General features: G+C 43.7%; 1 protein-coding gene across 3 annotated transcripts in view; it reads right to left on the bottom strand.

Annotated features, from left to right (window-relative positions):
* Positions 1-25,397, bottom strand: part of Znf521 (zinc finger protein 521) — a 287,886-nt gene that overhangs the window by 260,537 nt on the left and 1,952 nt on the right. The window lies entirely within an intron of this gene.

The following is a 25,397-nucleotide window of genomic DNA, read 5'->3' as shown; positions in this document are numbered from 1 at the left end:
ATAAGGGATCTGAGACACAATTCTGACCTCTGCAGGCCCCTACACTCACATGCACGGACTCACACATACACATGATTCAAAATAAAATAAATCTTTAAAAACATAGTATTCTCCTCAGCCTGGTGATAATGATGCAGAGCCACAACCTCAGCACTAGATGGGCAAAGGCAGGGGGCTCGCAAGTTGGCAATCAGCCTGAGCTACACAGTGAGACCTTGTCCCCGTCCCCAAAATTAATGACTCTCTTTCCCATGTTTACTTTCTACCTACTCTATTCTCTGAGCTACGTTTCTAGTTATGAAACTGCCTTCTAGAAGAAAGTGGGGGGGACCACTTTCATCTGCTCATTCCCTTTTGTCTACAAATCCCTTCAGATAGAAAGAATTCCCTCTGCGTTACTGCAAGTCACTGCAATATTTGGAATTTCTGAGGTTTTAATTGACTATTCTCAAGTCTGTCAGGCTCCCAGAAGACCAGAGAGGAGCATCACAGAAGCATCCCCATCAAGACAGCCTTGTTCCATCCGGTGCAGTGATGATCCTTGTTCAGGATGTTGTTGGGGGTGGGGTGAGCCTTGGAAGAAGTTTAAAACACACAGGCATACACAGCTTGAAACAACTAGGAAGCTCCAATTCCAATCAGAAAACCCTATCTACATCCCCTGCTCTGTTCTGCTGTCTATCATTTAGTCAGAGACTTGGGAGAGGTAAGCAATCTCAAGGGTCCAGCGTTTAAATAAGGGAAGTTACAAGCACCGCCCTTCTTCAAGCTCAACTATTTCAGGATGGGTCACTATTCCTGCCTCGTCACAACTTCAGCAAGCAAATATTTCCTGAACACCTTGTAGAAGACCCTAGGAGTTCAAAGCCTAAGATGAGGCCACTCCCTCCCCAACAGAGCTTATAATCTACTCTCATTTCCACAGTGACGGGTCAGGAGCACTGCCTCTCATTTAGCATCCAGAAGGGACAGGAACAGGCTGAAGTTGCTTCCTAGGGCCTTGGACCCCTTGGTCCATTTACCCAAGTCTGCCATTCAAAACATTTTTCCTCGTGTCATAGCAAACTCATACAGGTAGAGAGAAAACCCAAAAACTCATGAGGTCAGAAGGAGGTCAATGTGGCTAAGTAGGGACAGAGCAGCTTGTTAGAGAAAAGAAACACACACACACACACACACACAAAATAAAAATAAAAATAAAAACCAAGGAACACAAGCAGAACTCCAGTTCCCAAACCAAGGACACAGATGCCAAAAGCAACATGCGGCCTTTAGGAAAATCCAAGTGCTTCCACGCCAGGCAACCAGGACGACGGCAGAGCACAGCAGGCTGGAGGGTGGTGGCTGGGGACATCATGAGGTTTGCGTGCTAACCCCAGTGCCAGAAGTGAGTGGGGGACTTCTCAGCAGCCGGTGAGATGGGTCCGGTTCAGAAGAATGCTGCACTGGTCACACAAAGGATGTGCTGGCAAAGAGCAGGTCAGGAAGCAGGGAACTGCTGTGACTGTTACAACATAAACAAGGAAGAGGGGGAGCCCAAACCAAGTCCATCCGGAACAGAAAGGAAACGGGCGCTAGATGGTTGGCAGGAGAGGACAGTGGTCAGTGAGAGGCAAGGCAAGCACTTGAAGTCATAGACCTAGAGAGCAAGCTGAGAGGGCAGGCCTGCAGGGAGGCAAGCTAAGGGCTCGCTCTTCTAAACAGGCTTCTAATCACCCAGCTGATTATCTTGGAATCACCTTCCTGCAAACCTAAATGCTCGAGAATAAACACCAGAGCCAGACAGAGGGGGGGCACACCAGACAACTGCTTAACCGGGGACAAAATACTTCAGGACCTCAGAAGTCTTCAGTGAGACAGGTTTTACTCTTTTCATTTTATTTCAAACATATATAAGGACAAATAAAGGAAATAATAAAGTTTAACTAAAAACAAAAATAGGTATTGGATATCCCTTATTCTGTTTTTTTTAAAAAATATCATTAAAAGTTCATTTAAATAGATCGCATGATTCTATATGTGGTTCATGATCCTTCCCAATAAAATAAAGCCATGCCTACCACATAGGAAACCCTGCTCAGAGCTGTAGCACCCCATAAGCCTGGCTGGTGGCATCCAACACCTAAGAGTTTCAAGGCAAGAGACTGAGGAACTGAAGGTCACCCTTCCCTACTCGAGACATTACAAGTTATCCTATGATACAGGAGAATGAAATGAGATAAAATAAAATAAATCTCTATACAAAAGGCACATCAACACATACACCCCTGTCCCTAGGGTGGCAAATAGAGCTACGACATTTGAACTTTCTAAAGGCCTCCATAAGTGATCCAAACTAATGTTCCCTGAAAAAAGGAAATTAACAAACAACCATACGACGTGTTCCTCACAAGCATGCATAGAACCTTGTAGAAGAAAAACACAAGAAGTCACCAAGAGTGATCACAAGCAAGCCAGATGACAGGCAAGGGTGACAAGAAAGCTGGGATCCACGTGACCTCCTGGGGGAAAGCCTGGCTGCTTGATAAATGAAGCTTTTACAGTGAAAAGCCTTTCCTCTCGATCTGAAGTCACTCTGTCTTAGGGTATTCTCCTGCTTTCCTTTGTGGTTAGCACTGGGTTGCTTTAGCTTGTGTGTTTGGGTATTTTTATATTTGGTTTGTTGTGGAGACACTTTGCTTTTGCCTTTGTTTCCATGTGGACAATTCTTCTCGCCAGACTCTACTCCTCTGACCATCCAGTGTCTTCCACTCAGCCCTGACAAGTTAGACTCTCGAGCAAATCAACCAAACCAGAGACCAGACAACATTCACAGCTTAAAGCAAGACTCTTTCTTTTATTTTACAGAAGAAAAATATTACAATGAGATATTTTCAACAGTCAGGTATTATAGTACTAATTTCTCTACAGAAAAATAAAAGTCTGAAAATTCAGTGTGGAGGAAAATAAGTAGTTGGGAAGTATGTGTGTATAATCCCTGGGTACATAGACTCAATGATGTGTCTTAAAACAGCCACAATCATGAAGGAAATGTGTTTGGCAGCTAGACTTTAGACACAAGGATTTGGAGGAAGAGCATTATGGTATCCATTTTATTACAGAGTCTCACCTACAGGACACTTTGCTACATCCATCCAATGAAAATCCAGGACAGAAAGAGCCCAGTGAACACACAGTACCTTCTACCAATGGTTCCATTATCTTGCCCACTGCAGACACTGTTGGTGAAATGTCCGTCTTTCAGAGCATGATATTTACACTATCTCAAGGATTATTGCACCAGCGGCTTAGGAAAGGAGTGTTTTAAACAAGCGACCCTGGCCTTGGCAAGGTAACAGTGCTCGCGCACCAGGGCAGTTCTTTTCCTTTTTGAGCTGAGGAGGGGCTGAGTTCCATTCACAAAAGCCAACCCAGCGTTATCATCACTCAAGTCTCTTCACTCCTAGCCTATCCTTATTTCCTTGGTTTGTGTTAGAACTTGGGATGTTTGTTTCTCTTCTAAAAAGAAGTGCTACTCACGAAAGGCAAGAACAAGTAGCTTTGTGGGAAGAGGATTCATGCGGCCATTTTCCCATTCAGTATTGGGTTAAGCTGGGCAAAGCGTGAAGCAAAGCAGAACGGATGTGCGGGCAGGCAGCACAGTCGGTAAGGTGCCTGGGTGCAAGCAGCGTTAAGACCTGAACTTGGTCCCCAGAAACAGCCAGGAATGATGTCACAGGCCTGCAATCCCAATACTGGGGATGGCTGGCACACACACACACACACACACACACACACACACACTCATTCACTAAATTAATTAATTAATAATGTGGAAAGTTATTCTTAGACAAGTAGAAAATGGTTATTTTTTTTTCCTTTCCATCCTTATACACAAGTAGCAACTCCTCATTTGTAAGTGATCCTTTTTAGGGAAATAAGAGAAATCTGAACAAACCTTTTGGTCAGACGATGACTCAACAAAAGGAGAAAGGGGAAAAAAAATCTATGAAATAAGGTATATGTACACAAGAAAAGATGGGAATAAAACCCGGGGTTGTGGTTTATTACTTACAAGCCATTGTCATTGATAAGAAAACTGATGTCTCGTTGGGGGAAGAAAATTAGGCCATTTTGTCTTCGTCTAGTTGGATTAATAAATGTGAAAATGGAACCAATCTAGAATGTCTAAGGTTCCTTGAGCCTGATACAAAACAAGAAAAGCCACACGACCAAAAATAAACGACAAAAATAGATTATTATTGATCTGGTATCATTTCTGCAGCGCCTTCCTTGAGGAGTTGGAAACAAAGGAAATTAAATAGCATCCTTTAAACTCTTTAACTGTACTTTTGATTTCCTAGAACACAAATAATTTCTTGAATTTACTAATAAATTGTAGTTAGTTTTAAATGCAATTTCTTCCCCACCTCAAAAAAAAGACCTGTAAAATGCAATGTTTCCTATAAAATTGACAACCTTACCAAATGTTCACTCCATTTGCACATATCTGCAGAGCAGTAATAAAGACACTAGGTCCATTTGCATAATCAATACACAATTTACAGAGCTGCCCAGACAGAACCAAAGAGAAAGTGGATGCCATTATCTTAGCTACTACAAATTAATAGTTGTTTGTGGAAACATGATCCCATTTATGCTATCTCAATCTGGGCTTATCAGGAAACTGTGGCCATATATTAAATGTTTTTACAGTATACATGAAATGTAAATGCATTCTGAAGCAGGGTTTGATAGCATTCACCTATAATCCTAGCATTTGGAAAGTGGAGACAGGGGGATCAGAATTTCTAGGCGATGGGGCTGGTGAGATGGCTCAGCAGGGTAAGAGCACTGACTGCTCTCCCAAAGGTCCTGAGTTCAAATCCCAGCAACCACATGGTGGCTCACAACGATCCATAATGAGATCTGACATCCTATTCTGGTGTGTCTAAATAAATCTTTGGGTTCAGAGCGAGCAGGGACTGAGCGAGTAAGATTAACTGGAGCGAGCAGGGCCGACCAGAGCAACCAGAGGTCCTAAATTCAACTCCCAACAGCCACATGAAGGCTCACAACCATCTGCACAGCTACAGTGAACTTGTACACATAAAATAAATAAATAAATAAATAAATATTTAATTTAAAAAAGAAAAAGAGAGAAAGAAGGAAAGAAAGAAAAAGAGAGAAAGAAAAGAAAAGAAAGAGAAAAGAAAAGAAAAGAAAGAAAAGAAAAGAAAAGAAAAGAAAAGAAAAGAAAAGAAAAGAAAAGAAAAGAAAAGAAAAGAAAAGAAGTTCCAGGCTAACCTGGGCTACACAGTGTCTTGGAAACCAGCTCCCAGATACATGAGACCCCATTTCCAAACAATGAATATGTGGCTTAGCACATAAGGACACGTACTGCTCTTACTGAAGACTCACATTTGGTTCCCAGCACCCTGGTTGGGTAGCTCACAACCGCCTACAACAGGGATCTGAAGATGCCGACCTCCACAGGTACCTGCATTCACATTCACACACACACACACACACACACACACACACACACACGTACACGCACACATATACACACACACAGAGAGATATACACACACATACCAAAACAACTAAAGCTAAAATATTTTTAAATAAATAAGATAAAATAATTTTGAATCAGACCATTTCTAACTATGAACAAAGTAAAAGCAACTAACTTGATCGCAATGGGGGTAAAATTGTTAGTAAATGCTGACCTGTCTCTACCTACTTATTTTCCAACATCTACTTTAGTAAGTAGACTATGTGTGTGTGTTTACATACAGAAGTTCCTTCAAGTGACCAGAAGGCCCAGTGCTGCTTTCTCTCTTCTCTCCTTCACTCCTTCCTTTTTTGTTGTGCTGTATTTCTGTGTCTTCTTCATTTTGTTAGTTAACACATAAAATGTCGGGTTTCTCCATAACATTCTATCCACATATATTGTGACTTTCACATCTTTTCTGGGGCGTTTGAGGTGTGGTGTCATGGTTGCTGTTTCTGTGTGGTACCAGGAAATCAAGCCTAGGGTCTTTTCTTGTCACTGAGCTGCAGTCTGCTATTCTCTCTCTCTCTCTCTCTCTCTCTCTCTCTCTCTCTCCTCTCTCTCTCTCTCCTCTCTCTCTCTCTCTCTCTCTCTCTCTTTCTCTCTCTCTCTCTCTGTCTTAAAAGAGTAAGGAGGCTGTGGCCCAGCCACCACTGGTTTGTTCTTGCAAATCAAGCTGAATCTCCACCCTAGCAAGACGGCGGGCCCCTTCACAGGAACTTGTCAACAGCGTGACACTGAGGAGCTAGAGAAGTGCCGTCATGGTTAGAGCATGGACCACTCCCACAGAAGACCCAGATTCACTTCCTAGCACCCAGGTAGGGCAGCTCACAACTGTAGTGGGTAACAGTTAAGGAAGAGTACCACCACGCTAGGCCTCTGCACCACTCCTTCCAAGTATCTGGTAAGGCATGACTCTTAAACTTGAATAGTTAACCAAATATATTTATGTATATAAAACTCCCAGATACATAATGCCAGTTTACAATGATAAAGTCTTACCCCAATTTTCTAACCTATCCAAAACACCAGAAATATGTCTGATGCCATCGGGATATCCCTGCCTCCTCTTGTCCACAGAGCCCTTTCCCTCTCTCTCCGCCCCTCACTCCCCTTAGCTCCTCCTCCTCTCCTCTCTCCCCTCCAATCACAGACCTCTCACTGCCTCAATGTGAATGGATCGGAAATATCTTGCAGCACACAACTGCAAGCTCTGCTCTAGGGAGTCTGATGCACTTTGCTGACCTCAGAGAGAGAGAGAGAGAGAGAAAGAGAGAGAGAGAGAGAGAGAGAGAGAGAGAGAGAGAGAGAGAGAGAGAGAGAGAGAGAGAGAGAGAGAGAGAGCCTACACACACTGACACACACACACACACACACCTCAAAGCACCACCACCTCCTCACTCTCTAATGCTTCTTGGCCTTTGGCAGGCACCAGGTTTCCTGAGGTCTCACCACAATGGTGATCTGGAACACACTCTCCAAGCCTATGAAAGGCCATGCATTTCTACTAAGGAAACCAACCTTATGCAGCTTCAGGCCTGGTAAATGAATGTTCCAGGAAGGAGTCTCCCTTTCCTCACCCACCACATAGCAACAATGACACCCAAATGAGAATTCCCTTAAGGTTAACAATAGAAACAAACAAAAGAGAAGGAGATGATGATGATGATGATGATGATGATGAGATGGTGGTGGTGGTGGTGGTGGTGGTGGTGATGATGATGACAGAGGAGCAGGGAGTGGTGTCACACACCTGTGATGAGGTAGAGGCAGGAGGCAGGAGGCAGGAGCTCCAGTTAACTCTCAGTCATTTAGTAACTGAGGCTAACCTACCTGGGCTACATGAGACCCTTTAGCACAGACGAAGAGAGGGGTTCAGAGGAGGAGGAGTGGGAGAAGAGGTGAAGAAACGGAAGAGGGGGAAAGGGAGGAACTAGGGAAGTTGCAGCTCCTTCCCCACAGAGTGTATAGGATCCTGGGGGGGAATTTCTACAATGAAAATGAGACTGAAGCTGCCCCTGTGTGAGCTGTCACAGAATCACGGTTTTACTGAGAACGTGATACTTCAACTCTGGAGCTTGAGGCTGATGGGATGGGTCACACAGGGTCCTGTCCCTATTCTGAAGTCTCACCATCAGCATCCTCTCACACCCTCGCGCAGTGTTACAGGTCTCATTCCCGACAAGACAGTCCCCTTCTAGCTGACCTTTAAAAATCTAAACTACACTCTGTATAAAGTATTTTCTAAAATATAAAATGATTCCACAGTAGGAATGTCCTCTGTCACTCACTGTCACTGGAGGGTATTACACTCATTAAAAGTGGCCTCTCACAGTCCTCTGGGAATCGTCCACTCTGATTTCTATTCCTCCTTCCCTCCCTGCATTTAGCATTAAAATTGACAAAAGAAAGATAAATGGATACTTGAAAGTCATCTGATTGGCAACATTAAATGTTAAAGTTTGTAGAGAAAGTCAACTTTAGGATAGTTACCTAATACAAAGAGAAAGAGAAGGCAATGTCCACCAAAGAGTATTCCTAGACAAATGAAAGCCAAGGTCAGCCAGTGGCCACTAACAGGCTGTGTCTCTGAGGGCCAAAGGAACGGTCAGCAAGACAAGCGAGTTACTACTCTGCATGAGTGTGGCTCTGGCAGTGACTTTCATGAATTAGAGGAGACAGGGAGGCCGGTCACTGAACAAACGTGCGAACTAAGGCATCAGAGAAAAAAGTTCATGAAGCCTGCCACAAACAAAGACAGAAAATAAATGTGAAGCTGAGGCTGAGCCTAGCCAGGCAGACCTCCTGGGTAAGGTTGAGGCTAGCCCACCAGACCTCCTGGGTAAGGTTGAGGCTAGTCCACCAGGCCTCCTGGTTAAGGTTGAGGCTAGTCCACCAGGCCTCCTGGGTAAGGTTGAGGCTAGTCCACCAGGCCTCCTGGGTAAGGTTGGGGCTAGTCCACCAGGCCTCCTGGGTAAGGTTGAGGCTAGCCCACCAGACCTCCTGGGTAAGGATAAGGCTAGTCCACCAGGCCTCCTGGTTAAGGTTGAGGCTAGTCCACCAGACCTCCTGGGTAAGGTTGGGGCTAGTCCACCAGACCTCCTGGGTAAGGTTGGGGCTAGTCCACCAGACCTCCTGGGTAAGGTTGGGGCTAGTCCACCAGGCCTCCTGGGTAAGGTTGGGGCTAGCCAGGCAGATCCATGCAAGCAGTACTGAGCTCTCCTCAGCCTTCACTCTACTCAGGGCTACATCTGGAAGCCATGGAGGCCACACTGGGTCTAAGAAAATGCATGAGAATGAACTCATCAATGACAGAGGTCATGGATGAAGCCATCCCCACATTCAGTTAACTCCTTTCTGAAGCTATGCCCAGGCTGACCTTTCTATTTAAAGAGCAGTGGCCGATCTATGACCAAACCTTGAATGGATCGGGGGGGGGGGGGGGGGGGGGAACAGCGCTAACAAACACTATCTATCTTAGACAGGAAGAGCACCATTGAAACAGTCTAAAAGTTCTAGCTCTACCAATCAATGACTGGCCCAACCTGAGACCCACCTCATGGGAGAGAATCAGCCCTGACACTATTAACGATACTCTGTTATGCTTGCAGACAGGAGCATAGCATAACTGTCTTCAGAGAGCCTTCATCCAGCAGCTGATGGAAATAGACCCAGAGACCCATAGCCAAGCAACAGGTGAAGCTTAGTGAGTCCTGTGGAGAGCGGGGAGGGGAGGACTCGGGGAGGGGAGGACTGAGGGAGCCAGAGTGATCAAGAGCACCTCAAAAAGGCCTATAGAGTCAACTAAGCTGGGCCCATGGGGTACCACAGAGACTGACCCACCAACCAAAGAGCACGCATGATCTGTTACATATGTAACAGATGTGCAGCTTGGTCCTACATGTAGGTCCTCTAGCAATTAGAGTGGGGTGGGGGCTGTCCTGAGTCTGAGGCCTGCCTTTGGATTCTGTTCCCCTACCTGGGCTGCCTGGTCTGGCCTCAGTGGAAGAGGATGAGCTTGGCACCCATGGGGCCTCCCCCTCTCTGAAGCAAAGAGGATGGGGGTGTGGGTGGGGAGGGGGAGGGTGGACCTTGGAGGAGAGGAGGGAGGGGCTATGATCAGCTGTAATATGAATAAATAAATTAATTAATGAGGAGAAAAAGGACAGTGGTAACATAACAGCATAAAGATTATGCAAAATAGAAAATAAATAAATCTACTATATAATAATGAAAACAACAAAAAGTTCTAGCTCCCACATAGCAAAACACAAATTACTAAGCACAAAGTCAGAAGACAAAGTAGGAGGAATATCTTTTTTGTTTGTTTATCATTTTTATTAGATGTTTTCTTTATTTACATTTCAAATGCTACCCCCTTTCCTCATTTCCCCTCTGAAAACTCCCTTTCCCATCCCCCCTCCCCCTGCTCACCAACCCACAGACTCCCGCTTCCCTGTCCTGGCATTCCCCTATACCAGGGCATTGAGCCTTCTCAGGACCAAGGGCCTCTCCTCCCTTTGATGTCCTACAAGGCCATCCTCTGCTGCCTATGCAGCTGGAGCCTATGGCTGGTGTTTTAGTCCCTGGGAGCTCTGGGGGTACTGGTTGGTTCATATTGTTGTTCCTCCTATGGGGCTGCAAACCCCTTCAGCTCTTTGGGTCCTTTCTCTAGCTCCTCCATTGAGGACCCTGTGCTCAGTCCAATGGTTGGCTGAGAGCATCCACTTCTGTATTTGTCAGGCTCTGGCAGAGCTTCTCAGGAGACAGCTATATCAGGCTTCTGTCAGCAAGCACTTACTGACATCCACATAGTGTCTGGGTTTGGTAACTGTATATGGGATGGACTCCCAGATAGGGCAGTCTCTGGATGGCCTTTCCTATTTTTTTTTTCATTTTTTAAAATTTTATTAGATATTTTCTTTATTTACATTTCAAATGTTATCCCCTTTCCTCATTACCCCTCCAAAAACCCCTATCCCATCCCCCTTCCCCTGCTTACCAACCCCCCTCCCACTTTCCTGACCTGGCATTCGCCTATACCAGGGCATCGAGCCTTCTCAGGACCAAGAGCCTCTCCTCTCATTGATGTCCGACAAGGCCATCCTCTGCTACATATACAGTTGGAGCCATGGGTCCCTCCATGTGCATTCTTCAGTTGGTGGTTTATTCCCTGGGAGCTCTGGGGGTACTGGTTGGTACTATTATTGTGCCTTCTATGGGGCTGCAAACCTCTTCAGCTCCTTGGGTCCTTTCTCTAGCTCCTCCATTGGGGACCCTGATGCTCAGGGGGGAATATTTTTAACAAACAGTCTAAGGACAAACTGTCTTAGTGATAAAGAAAGGCCTTTTCAAATGGGAAGATGAGAGAACCCAGGACATAAAAAGACTACTGTCAGAAAAATAAAGAAGATGGGCTCGCCACCTCCTAGCTACAGTATTTCTAATCAATGTGTCATGAACAACAGTCTGTCCACAAGTCTTGCTAGTGAAAACAAGGGTCTGGATCACAGCCACCCTCCAGCCCTGTAGCTAATAACAGCACTGGTTTTAGCCCTGAAAACAATGTAAATATAGTCACTCTCTGTACCTAGCACTTCAGTTTTCAAGAACATACTGTATATTTTTTAATCATGTGTGTCAGTAAGGAGACCTGGCATTCAATGAAGCATCACTTGTATACGATAAGCTAAACCAACAAATAATTGAGTAGAAACATCCTGGTGATCAGGGATGTAGGAGGAGCTACTGTGCAGCAATCCCTCCTACAGCCGGCTTGTTAAAACATGAAGGGGAGCAGGCCGAGGAGATGATAGGCCGGGTGGCTGCTGTAGTCCCAGGGTTAGAGCAAGCTGCTAGAGTTAGGGCGAGCTGCTAGGGTTAGAGCGAGCTGCTAGAGTTAGGGCAAGCTGCTAGGGTTAGAGCAAGCTGGTAGAGTTAGGGTGAGCTGCTAGGGTTAGAGCGAGCTGCTAGAGTTAGGGCAAGCTGCTAGGGTTAGAGCGAGCTGCTAGAGTTAGGGCAAGCTGCTAGGGTTAGAGCGAGCTGCTAGAGTTAGGGTGAGCTGCTAGGGTTAGAGCGAGCTGCTAGAGTTAGGGCAAGCTGCTAGGGTTAGAGCGAGCTGCTAGAGTTAGGGCAAGCTGCTAGGGTTAGAGCGAGCTGCTAGAGTTAGGGCAAGCTGCTAGGGTTAGAGCGAGCTGCTAGAGTTAGGGCGAGCTGCTAGGGTTAGAGCGAGCTGCTAGAGTTAGGGTGAGCTGCTAGGGTTAGAGCGAGCTGCTAGAGTTAGGGCGAGCTGCTAGGGTTAGAGCGAGCTGCTAGGGTTAGCGACAGCTGCTAGAGTTAGAGCGAGCTGGTAGAGTTAGGGTGAGCTGCTAGGGTTAGAGCGAGCTGCTAGAGTTAGGGCGAGCTGCTAGGGTTAGAGCGAGCTGCTAGGGTTAGCGACAGCTGCTAGGGTCAGGAAACAGCTGCTAGAGTTAGGGTGAGCTGCTAGAGTTATGGCGAGCTGCTAGGGTTAGAGCGAGCTGTTAGAGTTAGAACGAGCTGTTAGAGTTAGGGCGAGCTGCTAGGGTTAGAGTGAGCTGCTAGGTTCAGGAAATAGCTGCTAGAATTAGGGCGAGCTGTTAAGAGTTAGGGTCAGGAAAGAGATGCTAGGGTTTAGATACGGTTTGTCCTCACAGTCCTCGGAGTTAGACACTTGAACATGAGATGGTGCGACCTGTAAGCAGCTGAATACCATTATGAAAAATGAGTGATGTTAGTCTCTGAGAGCAGATTATTATTCACAAGAGTAACCTGTCATAAAATGACCCTTGCCCTTACCTATAGCCAGTTACTTTTCTGTTTCTCCACCACAGCAAAAGGAAAGATACTGTTGCTCTGCTGGGCTCTCCCTGTCTGAATAAGCAAGCCTCTGTGCTTTATGAGCTACTGAGCATTGGGTCTTTTGTTACAGCAACACTAAGTGAACTAATGTATGTATTTAAAGCACAAATTTGGGTTTGGGACACACACACATACAAACACACACACATGTGGGGAGAGAGAGAGAGAGACAGAGACAGAGAGACAGAGGGACAGAGAGAGAGAGAGAGAGAGAGAGAGGGGTCAGTGCAGTGCTTTGTCCCCTCTGGATTACTGGGAAGCACATATCTAAAGAGCAGGTGGAAGGAGTAGCCTGTTATTAGGCTGGGCATTCCAACCTGACTTAGATAATTATTGAGATGGTAGTGGGTCTTGGAATAATAAGCATATCTTCATAGAAACTTTCTGTCTGTCTGTCTATCTTTGTCTGTCTGTCTGTCCCTGTCTGTCTGTCTCTCTCTCTCTCCGACAACCCCCACCCCACCCCACCCCCACCCCCACCCCCACCCCCGCATAATAATATCTCTGGTAGAAACAATGGACATTTAAGTTGAAAAGCAGAAGGGGAGGGGAGGGGAGTTTGATAATACAAACTTGTCATCTTAGCTCTTTAAGGTGAAGGCAAGAGGATCAGAAGTTCAAGGTCATCCTCCCTTAGCTACAGGAGTTCAAAGGAAGTCTGGCTATACCAGGAGATCCTGCCTCAAAACAACAAAATTAAGGAAAGAAAGAAAGGGAGGAACTGACAAAGCAATAAAGTGTTCTTAGAGAATCCTTGTTTTATAACCTTTTGCAGTTTCTCTTCATTCTCTCTGAAGCCAACGCTGACCACTGGTGTGCCCTGTCCCCACAGTGACAGCCACTAAGCTAGCTGAACTGGAAACTGTGAAGAGAATGTTCCAATTGGATGAGTGGCACCACATCCACTAATGCTAATGCAGAGGAAGAGATGACTGCTCTTCCCCTGCGTTAGTATTTGACCCATCAGAGAGGACAGATGTTACGTTGTCTTCTAATGCCAAAAGAAACTTGTCCTTTATTTAGGAAGCATTATAAAGTTAGAATAAACCCAGATACCTGGAAGAGCAAGCAGATCTAGCTCAGTGGACACCAATACATATAGTTTACTTAGAGTAGGAAAATGGGGCCCCCAATAAACCATGTGAAGACTGTGCGTTCATGTGAGTGCCAATACCAAAAGTATGCCCCTTGCAAGTGTGACTTAAAAATACATTGTCATTGTGAAACTTATACTGTCTAGAATCAACCCTGCAGGGTGCAAAGGAATTGCCTAACATCTTCACTGACTATCTCTTCTAGAAATATAGACCCAGCTGGGTACAGCCCTTTCCACCACCTTCAATATATCTAGTGTCTATCTGGGAGCCAATGAGAAATCCAGTAGAATGCATGATTATGTTCAATATTTTTCAATCTGAAACCTATAGAGTCTCACGTTTGCCGTAAAAGTGCTACCACTGTGAAGAACATCCCGGCTTTGGACGAATAATGCAATGTCACGCACAAATGTGTTAGATTACATGTATAGCTACCCTAGGATCATACAACCCATGTGGTACAGAATAAATGTGCCTGCATCCAGAGCCTTGATGGGGAAAGCCTCCCTCTCATATGCAGTGTGTTTTCACTGCCCATCATAATGAAGACAGACCTATCTGAGCTGCATCTACAACCCCTGGCATCCCAAGACATAACAAATGGGCAAAAATATCTTAAGCAAATGAATGAAACCATCTGTTGATCTGCTCATCACCGATATTTTGTTCTTGGCATGGAGAGAAGAGGATCTGCTTGTTTTTCCAAAGGACGATGGACGATTTGTGGTGCTCACGCCCTACATGGTTTAAAGGGGGCCCACACAGAAAGATATCTTTAAACGCTAGCTCAGAACAAGCACAGGGCTGTCAGAGATGAAAGTGATATCCAGGTCTTTATTATTACACAAACCTAGTATGGGAAGCCACAACCTGGGCCTATAGAGGGTTCAAGATGAAGCCTCAAACATTATTAAAGGTTTGAGACCTGTGGCTGAATAGAAATCATAGATGCACTTGTACCAATGAACAAGCATGAATTATAGGTAACTCCTACATGTAAGTCGACCCCAATTCCAAAGCTATTCTTAAAGCAACATGTTTCTGATTTGGGTCCATATGTTGCTATTATTTTGGGTGCAAACTTAGCTCAGGCCAAAATATCAACTCACACAAGTTGTTCTCTGGCTTGCACCATGACACATGTATACCTACAGACAGACACACACACACACACACACACACCCCACTAAATCAACTGCAGTGCATCTGACACCCAGGTCAATACAGAGTGACCACACACACAATGTCAAATCCATAACAGGACTGGCTACTAGGACAACTCCTAGTGAGACTCACCAAAGCCCTGTGAGTTGAACCAGGAAAGGGTCCTTTCTGACTCAGAAGCTACAAACTGCTCTGATTCCTAGTAAAGACCCTCAGAATGATTCACCCTATCTACTTGCTTCCCTTCTTCCATCAGCCCCAAAATGGGGATTCATCAAAAATCCAAACTGCCCAGCCTCTGTGAGGACATTCCAGCTAGTCTAGTTTTGCTTCACAGTTACACGGCTGACAAGCCCACTAAAAAGAATGCTCAGTTTATTGACATGACTCATTTACATGTTGATTTACTTGTAAGAACCATGATTTCTTTTTTTTAATTTTTTAAACTTTTTTTATTTTCTATATTCTTTCTTTACATTCAGAATGTTTTCCCCTTTCCCGGTTTCCCCCTCCCCATCGGTCTCATAAGCTCTCTTCCCTCCTCCCATTTCCCAATCACCCCCCTCCCATTTCCCTGTCCTGGTATTCCCCTACAATGCTGGATCAACTCTTTTCAGAACCAGGGCCCTCTCCTTCCCTCTTCTTGAGGGAAAAGATCATTTGCCTTGAGGGAAAGTATCATTTGATCTGCTAACTGTGTCTTGAGAATTCAGAGCTTCTGAGCTAATTAATATCCACTTATCAGTGATTACATTCCATGTGTATTTTTTTGTGATTGGGTACCCTAACTTAGGATATTTTCCAGTTCCAACAATTTGCCTAAGAATTTCATGAATTCATTGTATTTAATTGCTGAGTAGTATTCCATTGTGTAAATATACCACATTTTCTGTATCCATTCCTCCATTGAGGGACATCTGGGTTCTTCCCAGCTTCTGGCTATTATAAATAAGGCTTCTATGAACATAGTGGAACACGTATCCTTATTGCATGCAGGGGAATCCTCTGGGTATATACCCAGGAGAGGTATAGCAGGGTCCTCCAGAAGTGTCATGTCCAGTGTTCTGAGGAACCGCCAGACTGATTTCCAGACTGGTTGTACCATCTTAAAGCCCCACCAGCAGTGGAGGAGTGTTCCTCTTTCTCCACATCCTCACCAACACCTGCTGTCTCCTGAGTTTTTAACCCTAGCCATTCTAGACCCCAGAGAACCAAATAACCCTATTAAAAAATGGGGTACAGAGAACCATGATTTCTTGCTGTGAGAATTCTAAAACGTTAGAGCCAGAAGGAGCTGCAGTCTCACCTGAGTGGTAAGGAAGTGACGTGGGCTCAGTGGAAGCTGATTCAGCAGTTAGTTGGTGTAGGTGCCAGGTGGAGAAGTACTCTCCCTGGGTGGCCACCCAGAGTCCTGCACTGTCTTTTTAATATGCAGATCAGCAAGTGTGAAAACCAGTTACACCTAACTGGAGCTATAAAGTGGCGTTATTATCTCATGACTTTATTTTGAAGATTAGAATTTGCCACAATGCTAGCATTCTAATGTAAAGGATCTCTGTAGTGCTGAAAGGGACAAAACTGACTTCAGCTTATCACCTTGATTTCTGTCCAGTCCTACAACTCTGCCCAGTCTGTCATTCACATCTCTGGCTAGGAATGCCATCAGAACACCCAATGTGCTCCATCACCTTTGAATTGTCGTACGCTTCCACACCACAGTTTGCGTAACTCTTCTTTCATATCATTTACCTGTATCTCTGGGGGACACTCAACAAACTTGTGCAAGAATACTTTAAAGTACCAACTTTGCTGAATTTCTCCCAGGATTCTGTGCTGAGTATACAATATAGCAAATTCCTTACAGCTGGTTTTGTCTCAGTTCTGGACAGCAGAGATGTCTAGCATTTAGTATAGCTAGGTTTTAATGCCTGCATCTCACACATTCTCCATGATCCTCCAATCACTACATGAATTAACATTAGGAATTCTTCAAATTTTTTCAAAACATAATTAGTTTCACTATTGTACAATTAGCTTTCAAGACTACACTCTGAAACTTTTAGGAGGAAAAGACCGAGAACATTAGTCAATCCAAAAGGAGGTGGGAATGTCTTTGACCTAAGTGCCAATAATAGAACATTTGAGTGTAAGGGAAAACAAACTGCGTCACTCTTATAAAGGAAAAGCTCACCAAACACATGACATCAAATGCTTCAACGTCATTTCATCAACTGCTTCCACTGACGCAACAGAGAAAAGTGAACACACCAATGTAAGGCCCTCTTTCTCACTTACAGAATCTCCTTCCAACCATTAAAAAGCCATGGAACAGGGATCTAAAGTTTTATTCAGTTTCAGTGACTAGAGGGCCCACAAGAGCAAGATTATGCTTGTCCTGATAACACACGGATGCTCAGAACTAAGGGTGGTACCTGGGACCACAACTTAGGAGATGGGGCTAAGAGTAAAATGATAAGAACAAGCCCTCTCAAGTCTCAAGTGAAATCCAAATCCTAAAACACACACACAGCTAATCAGAGCTCACCACGTTTTCTTGGTAAATGATTATCCAAGTGGCAATGTGATGCCCGTGACAGCTTCTTTTGTCCTCAGCAATCTCCAGGAACTAATGCACCTTCCTTTGGGCCTACAGTTCTTCTTGCTCCTTACCTTATGTCCACAACTAAGTAGCCTGGGATACTCCTGGAAACACCGGTATAGACAGGAAATGCAGACTCCCGACAAAGGTCAGCTATCCCAAGATGGCACCAGCCTTCTGACCAATAGCCATGTTTGGACTTCATTAGCACTTGGTGGAGTGGCATTTTTGAAAATTTAATGCCCCTTCCCCTTTCTAAGGTATAAAAATAAGCAAAAGAGTAAAGTACTGACTCTGCGGCTCAAAGCCCGTTAAAACTACAACAAGCTAAATCATTAGCAATATTGAAATAATATTTAGTCTTATTCAAGTATTCTCACTGGACCTAATGAAGTTCTGTTGTGAAGGACAAAAATACTAAATATGTAAGAAAGGCTGGATAATCTCTCTATAGATAACAAAGTTTACAACCCTTTTTTTCTTTTGAATTCTGGACATTGAACCCTATAATAGGTCAATTTCTAGTTCATCCATGGAGACTACAGCTCAGGATAGGTTTGTACTATGACTTGTGTATTAACATATGAGACTGTCAGCAATGGAGGAGAACTTTGTCCCTACCAGGTAAAAAAAAAAAAATCCATATTGATATATCCTTAGTAGATTAATAAGACCAAATGGCAATCATAAAGAGGTTATAAAAACAGTGTTATGAACCCAAAAGATAAGTGCTTTTATAGTCCTTAAAATGATACCAAGTTTAATTGAGGAAAGTTTAATTTTGTCTTTTAAGAAGTGATTCACGGGGGACTGGAGACATGGCTCAGTGGTTAAGAGCACTGACTGCTCTTCCAAAGGTTCTGAGTTCAAATCCCAGCAACCACATGGTGGCTCACAACCATCCGTAATGAGATCTGACAACCTCTTCTGATGTGTGTCTGAAAACAGCTACAGTGTACTTACATACAATAAATAAATAAATCTTAAAAAAAAAAAGAAGTGCTTCACATATGGGAAATGTATGGCATATAGACATCAACATCTGCCAGTGATTGTGCCCACTATGTGTCTGTACATTCTGCAGTAGATTGTGCTAACTAAAGGTCTAAAACCATTTGGTTTCATAGTTGAAAAAATGAGCAATACCACAATGTAATTTAAAACAAACAAAGAAGCCTGTACTACCATGGAAATGGCCATCCCTCGTCTGTATCTAGTTTGTAACACCTTAAGTTAACATGTAAATAGTAAATGCACTCTAAATCAAATTATCTTCATTTGAAAACTAGATGCAAAGTCAACCCATGCCCATATATGTAACCTTGAACAAATAAGAATGACTACATATTTTTCTTCTCAGGAATTTTCAAAGTACTTACTATCTTGCTAAAGATATGGAATATGAAAAGTAATTTCTGAATGTACACATTCATCTTCAAAAAACAAAATCTTCCCAGAAAACAGTTACTTGGTAGGCATATTTGATTCTGACTTTTTGTGTTGATAATACCCAAATTATAAACCTTTCCTACCAGACTTCCAGAGGAGAAATGCTAACCGTGGTGTGTGCTACCATCATAATGATACCCCCAAGATCAGCCTGGTGCCTGTCGCTGTGATAGGGTCCCCAGGTGGCTGGGTGACTGCTGCTTGATCATTATCCCTGCAAAGACTGGAGCTACTGAAGTTTTAAAGACTTCGCCTCTTACTGGATTTCTTTCATCTCTAATAATTACTAAACTGGTGTAATTACAGAAGTGCAATGTGACACAAGCAAAGGCTGCACTGCCTGAAATTAAAGTTTGTTGTTTTTTTAAGTCATGATTCTTAGTTTTCAAACATTTACCTCAGGCTTTTATGCCAAGAGTTGCATAATTATTTAAACCCTGCAAAAGCTCTCCTTACCTTACTGTTTGATTAATGCTATAACAGAGCTATTTAAATTAACTAATGTTAACTTGAAGCTTTAATTGCTTTATGACGGCATTGTGGCAAGACAAATTTAAAATAGACAATTTACAACAGAAGAGGTAGACAAGATCCTGACCTGGCACCATGGAATTCCCACACAAAACCACAGCAACATACTTCATGCTTAATTGAAATGAGATTATAGAGTCACAGATACCCAGGTACACACATGCATGCACACACCCACACACCCACACATGCCTAAAGAAGTAACTTCATCTGTTGACAGTGCACCAGGCATCAGTGGACAAAAAAAAAAAATTAAGTACCTCTGAGAAAACCACTCAGCAAGAGGGTTGATTTTGAACATCTATCTGCCTTTGTATCAACACCTCACACAATTCAAAAGCATTCTTTAACATACTATTCCGTGAGAGAATTTGCATTTTTAACAAGCCAAGGGGTTTGGTAAAACATGGTACAAATGATACAAATCTTATCTTCTCTCTTAAAAATAACTACCAAAGTTAACACCAAATCCATTTAGGCATAGCCCTAAGATTCGAATTCACTGGTAAGAAAATGAATGGCATTAAATCAGCCATGGGAACCAGTCAGATGAATTAATAAAGCATGGTAAGGAAGAACAGGTCTTTCCAGAAACACTTATATTGATCTAGATAGACTTGTTAGTCTCTACCCCCCAAACCTTTCTCCTTGTGGCAAACTCTTACTTCAAAATAAGCACTCAGACAGCAGGGAGGATATGTTTCAGTTTGTAGCAACCAATGCTTCTCCAGACTTTATCAGAGTAGCCAAGCCTCAACAACAAACTTCCTTTCAAAAGAAAGGGGAAAGAATGTTACAGACATCTTTACAAAATGAACCTATAGAGCTTGCCCTCCTCCAAATGAGTTAAAAGGAAAAACAAAGTTGGAAACTTCTGACACGATGTCAGGCATTCCTAGTATCAATAAGATCTGGGAATCTACCGGCAACAACAAAAAGAGAAAAATTATTAACAGCTTGCTTCATAAAGAACAGCTCATCTCAGCTCCCTTTGTAATGGCATTTCACATGTATGCTTTTATGTTCAATACCCTATTTTCTTTACCCCTTTTGGGCTGGGTGAATAAGGGCCGACAGTGCGCTCATGCTCACTCAGACAGATGTTTTTGTTTAGAGGAATGAGTAAACCCTCAGGAGTCTGCTGCGGTCCCTTTGAGGAGGGGCTGCCAGCGCTGGAAAGGTGCAGGCCGAGCTCTAGAAGAGGCTTGCTGGACCAGCAGCTCTGAAACTTTGACTCTCGGGATCCCTGCCAACTGTAATTGCTGTTTTTGTTTATTTCGGATTGTCTGCTGATTGGACTATAATCAATTTAATGACTTCAACATCTAGTCAGTATAATTTAGAGGTGGTAGAGGGAGAAAGAGTAACTGACTGACAGATAAATAGAAGGACAATTGTCACAGGGGGGTCTGAGTAGCAGGCGGAGCCTCAGCTCTGTTTCCAACCATTGCTTCCCCCCCCCCCCCCCGCCCTGCCTCTTTTTACGGACCCAAATCTAAAAATGTCGAGGCATAGATTTCTGCATGCCATGCAACTTTGCCTTTACAAACCAAATTCCTTACAAAAAAAAATAATATTGATTTTGCTATCTAATGTATACCCATAAATATACCCATATGAGTGCCTTAATTTTCTTTAAAACTAACATAAGTAAAAAATCTAATTAACAAGAAGAGTCATAGTTAATATAACAGAAAAACAGTTTTCAGGAAAAAAAAACCCATCTTGCTTTTTGGTAATTAAAAGCAAAATATTCTATTTCCTTTTAGACAATTGGCTTCTCTCACAAAATTCAGGCTCAGTCTTTGTTTCTTTTCTATAGCATCATTTCTAAACCTAAACTGAATCATTACTGGAAAAAAGATTTTTTTCTATGAAAGCAAAAACATGGAATTGGAAATATTTTTTGTTATTGTTATATTTTATATCTCACTTTTCTACTTATATATATATATGATTAGTATTTCATTAGTGTCTATATATATATATATATATACATATATATACACACACACACACATATACACACACACACACACATACACATATATACTTTGAAAAGGCACACTGAACAGTTTAATACTTCTATTAAATTTGGGGACCAAGAAAACTCCCTGTACTGACTTTTTAATATCTAAAATGTTTACAGTTTTTGCAACTAGAGTAAATAGCAAAATTCTGACTTTCCAAAGGCTTGGGACTTAAAATCCATTGTCTTTTCTTTCAACCTCCCTCATTTCTATTTCTTCTTTACATTGTGAGCTGAGACTTTGCCACGTCATTATATTTCTAAAGAAATAATTCCTCCTTTAAAAGATCCATTTGTAAGTACGAAAGAAGCTAAATGGGGAAAAGGTATATCTAAAGTGTTATAAGTTCAGGACGTGCCAAGTGACAAAGGGTCAGCATCGGGCACAGCAAGTTAAACAAGACCCTGGGGGCTCTCCTCCCTGACTCCTCCCACCTCTCTCTGGAGGTCCCTGGTATGAGTTTATGAACACCTGGGGGTCCAGATAGCCTGGCTGTGTCTCCTGTTTAACTTGGCCATTTAAATGACTAAGTACGCCTCTCTCTCCTTTCCAGATTTATAACTTGGCTCTCACCGAGTATCTCACACCTTTATGCAGCAGAGCACTTTTTCCTTCTAACTGAGCTTTTTGGAGTCAACTTCAAAAACAAAAAAATGTTATCAGGTAAAATGGCTGAGAAAGTTCCATCAGACAAGCACCACAAGAAATAGAATAAAGAGCCAGCAAGAAAAATAGAAATAGGTCACAATTGACCAATTTGATACAACTGATTTACTGGCCCTAAAAATAAGCTGACAGTAAACTATTTTCAGTAAGGTAGTCTTACCACTGTCTATTCTCAGGAAGACAAATATCTAAATAATATAGAAAGGAGGGGCTCACTTAATTGTCTAGCCATTAATTTCTTTAAATACTGGCTTTAACTCTTTGTTATTAGTCAGAAGGGTCACTGTAAAGATATGCAGTATTAACAGAGTGAGGTCCTCAGAGGGTTATATATGGCCGACAAGTTTTGAGTGTCTGGAAGGGTAAAGAAGTTGCATGTTTCAATGACAAATTTTGTATACAGAAATGAGTATCTGGGATATAAAGCAGTCTTAACAAGGATTAAATGGAGTAGGTGACTCCACCAAGGCTGGCCTTCCTAAGGCTCTTAGAAATCGAGAGCCAGACTGAGGAGGTGGGCTAACTACACAATCGCCCCCCAAAATTTGACATTAAAATGCATGATTTTTAAGTAGGTATGATTATCCACCAGAAGTCCCAAAATTATCAGAATTCCTTAAAATAAATGCATCTGGTCAGAGAAATTTCCTGGGAAAGCACATTTTAAGCATCTAGTTACAAATAAGAATCCAAATTAAGCACTATTTTGTTTTAATGTTTTTTGGTTTTTTTGGTTTTTTTTTTTTTTTAAACCAACCTAATAGAAACGACTCTCCTGGGGTACACGTTTGCAATGATATGAGACACCCATATCAGGACTATCTCTTAAAACTCTGTTTGTTAAAGAAATAACAGACAGATTAGAAACTGAACGCAGAACTTTGGGGTTTTTAGAAGAACTTACAGTTTTTTTCATCGTCTCTAATACATAGCTTTTCCATGTTGGTCATCACAAAATCTACTTGTTTCTGATGGTAAAATCAGAACCCATCTTTCTTAATGGTAGGATTACCAATCAGCTCTTCCTAGTGAGGACATTCAGTTCACTACCACACACAATTGATCTCTCCAGCATTGCTTACAACAAACGATTGTCCATGGCTTCCTCTTACAAATACCAGCTGATCTGTCATTTAAAAAAAAAAAATCCTTGCTGGCTTTTCAAGGATCCAAGTGTGACCTTCTGAATAACATAATGGACTCGAAACACTCTTAAAACACACTTTGAAAAATAAAGGCATCCTTCCAGGAAGGCAGAAGGGGACCCAGGAGCAGGAAGAAAGGAGAAGTGACTTAAGAAGAACCATCCGGAATGGCATGCTAGCACTACCAGACACTAGTCATATCAGCGGCCCGAGTCTGACACAGCTCTTACAAACATGTTATTTTTCCAGGCAATGCACACCCTGAAGGAAAACAAGCCTGATCGGCAGTGAGGGCTGTGCTATTTTTATTCCTGTCTTGAGCTTCTCACCCCAAAAGCCTAGCCAGCCCACCTGAGGCCAGAGCCTCTTCTGGGAGGCATCCTCCAAGCAGCTGACAGAGAACACTGCTGTGTTACACACACACACACACACACACACACTAAACCTTTGATTTGATGTAGATTTTTGGTAGCACTTGGCAATTGAAGCCCAAGGGCTGTGTCTTAGTGAAGGAGATATTGGATCCGTTGTTTTGTTTTTTTTTTTTTCCCAAAATACCAATAAAACAAAAGAATAAAAACGTCTTATGCTTACTGGCCTCTTCTCCCTTACTAACCTAAAAACTACCCAGGTCCCCTGTCTGGGTATTTTACAGTTTAACTTTGCCAAAATTTCCCAGAAAGTGCAGCTGTGCTCAATGGCCTGCCCTCCCTGCAAAAGAAATCCTTCCTAGAAGCTGGGGAAACACATGCATTCACCATCAACAAAACTTTCAGTGAATTCATTCCAGAGGCAGGTGAACAAGAACAGTTAGAAGCTGTGAGTGAGCAAAACGACCAAATCTACAAACTTTAATAAACTTTTGAAAATAAAAGACTTCCTAATTCCTACATGAGCTTTTAGAAGCTTTTGAAACCCTTCAACCAGAGGTCTTCACTACATGCTGCTATTCTATTCAAATCGCAAAGTTCTCCTTTCCCAGTGAGGTCAGCCTGGCACTTCATTCCCCACCGTTACTTTTAAGAAATGGAGACCCCTGGCAAATGTCCCCAGAGCAACAGTGGTCCACAGTTACCCTGACACTCGCGCATGCCCCTGCGATCATTTATAAGTCCTCCAGACTTGGGAATTTTTCCGGCCCTGCATCTAGGTTTTCTCGACAATGTATGTCCCATGTACATACAAAACAACTCCCAAACTGTGTCAAGATACTTGTCAGTGATTCCCCTCATTTTTAAAGTAAAACCTGTGCACTTCAAGAAAAAGAAGGGAAGAAGAAGAAGAAGAAGAAGAAGAAGAAGAAGAAGAAGAAGAAGAAGAAGAAGAAGAAGAAGAAGAAGAAGAAGAAGAAGAAGAAGAAGAAGAAGAAGGAAGAAGAAGCAGCAGCAAGGATCAAGGATCAAGGATTCTAGTTTGTGAACCACCACCACCACCACCCCCCCACGCTGTCCTTTCCCAGAAGAAAGGGCTTTGTGTGTGCGGTAAGGGCCCCTATAATCGAGTTCATAAATACTCATCGGCCAGGGGGCCCAGGGCTCGAGGCGCACGACTCTGTCCCCCACCACCCCCCTTTGCTGACTGCAGAGTTCTAGGAGCCCGTGGCAGGAACCCTGGCCACCCGGAGCCGCCGCCACCACCACCCGGCAGCCGGGGAGGAAGAGGATGCTGCACTGCCGGGGACCAGAGGGCGGGGCGCGGACCACGGCGGGACCCTGCGGGCTCCGGCGGGAGCACAAGCCGCCCTTTGTCCTTCACCACCGGGGTCGCAGAGGCCTCGGCTGCCTCCAGCTGTCGCCCCTTTGGCCTCTCCGAGTCTTGCCCTGCCTGCCCGCACCTCCTCGGGTCCTCGCGCGCCGCCGCTCTGGGCCTCAGCGCGCCGGACCTCCCGGGTCCCCGATTTACCCCGAGAAGGCAGGGGAAGGTGAAGGAGGAGGGAGGTGGTGGCCGCCACGTGACTCTGCTCGCCACATTCCAACACAGCCACCAGATCGATAACTTCAGTCCCCCCCACCCCCCAATCCCGCCGCAGCAACCAACTACTGCACCCCAATTCCCTCCACACAACACACACCCGCAAACTTCCTCTGCTACGGAGACGACGCGGAGTAGCACCCCTTCCCCGAAAACCTAAGGGGGAGCAGGGAGGAGCAGGGACAAGGGCGGTCAACTTTCTGGGCAGATCCAGAAGGGGTATCGTGGGGCTCCAGCCTGGGTCCTGCAGCCCAAGTGCGCCCCGGGCCCAGTTGTTTACGTCGGCCGTGAGACCGCCAGAAGCCAGGCAAGACCTGCAGAACCCGAACG

This window comes from Apodemus sylvaticus, chromosome 13 (assembly GCF_947179515.1).
Source record: "Apodemus sylvaticus chromosome 13, mApoSyl1.1, whole genome shotgun sequence".
NCBI classification, from domain to species: domain Eukaryota; kingdom Metazoa; phylum Chordata; class Mammalia; order Rodentia; family Muridae; genus Apodemus; species Apodemus sylvaticus.
This window is presented reverse-complemented; position numbering and strand designations above follow the sequence as displayed.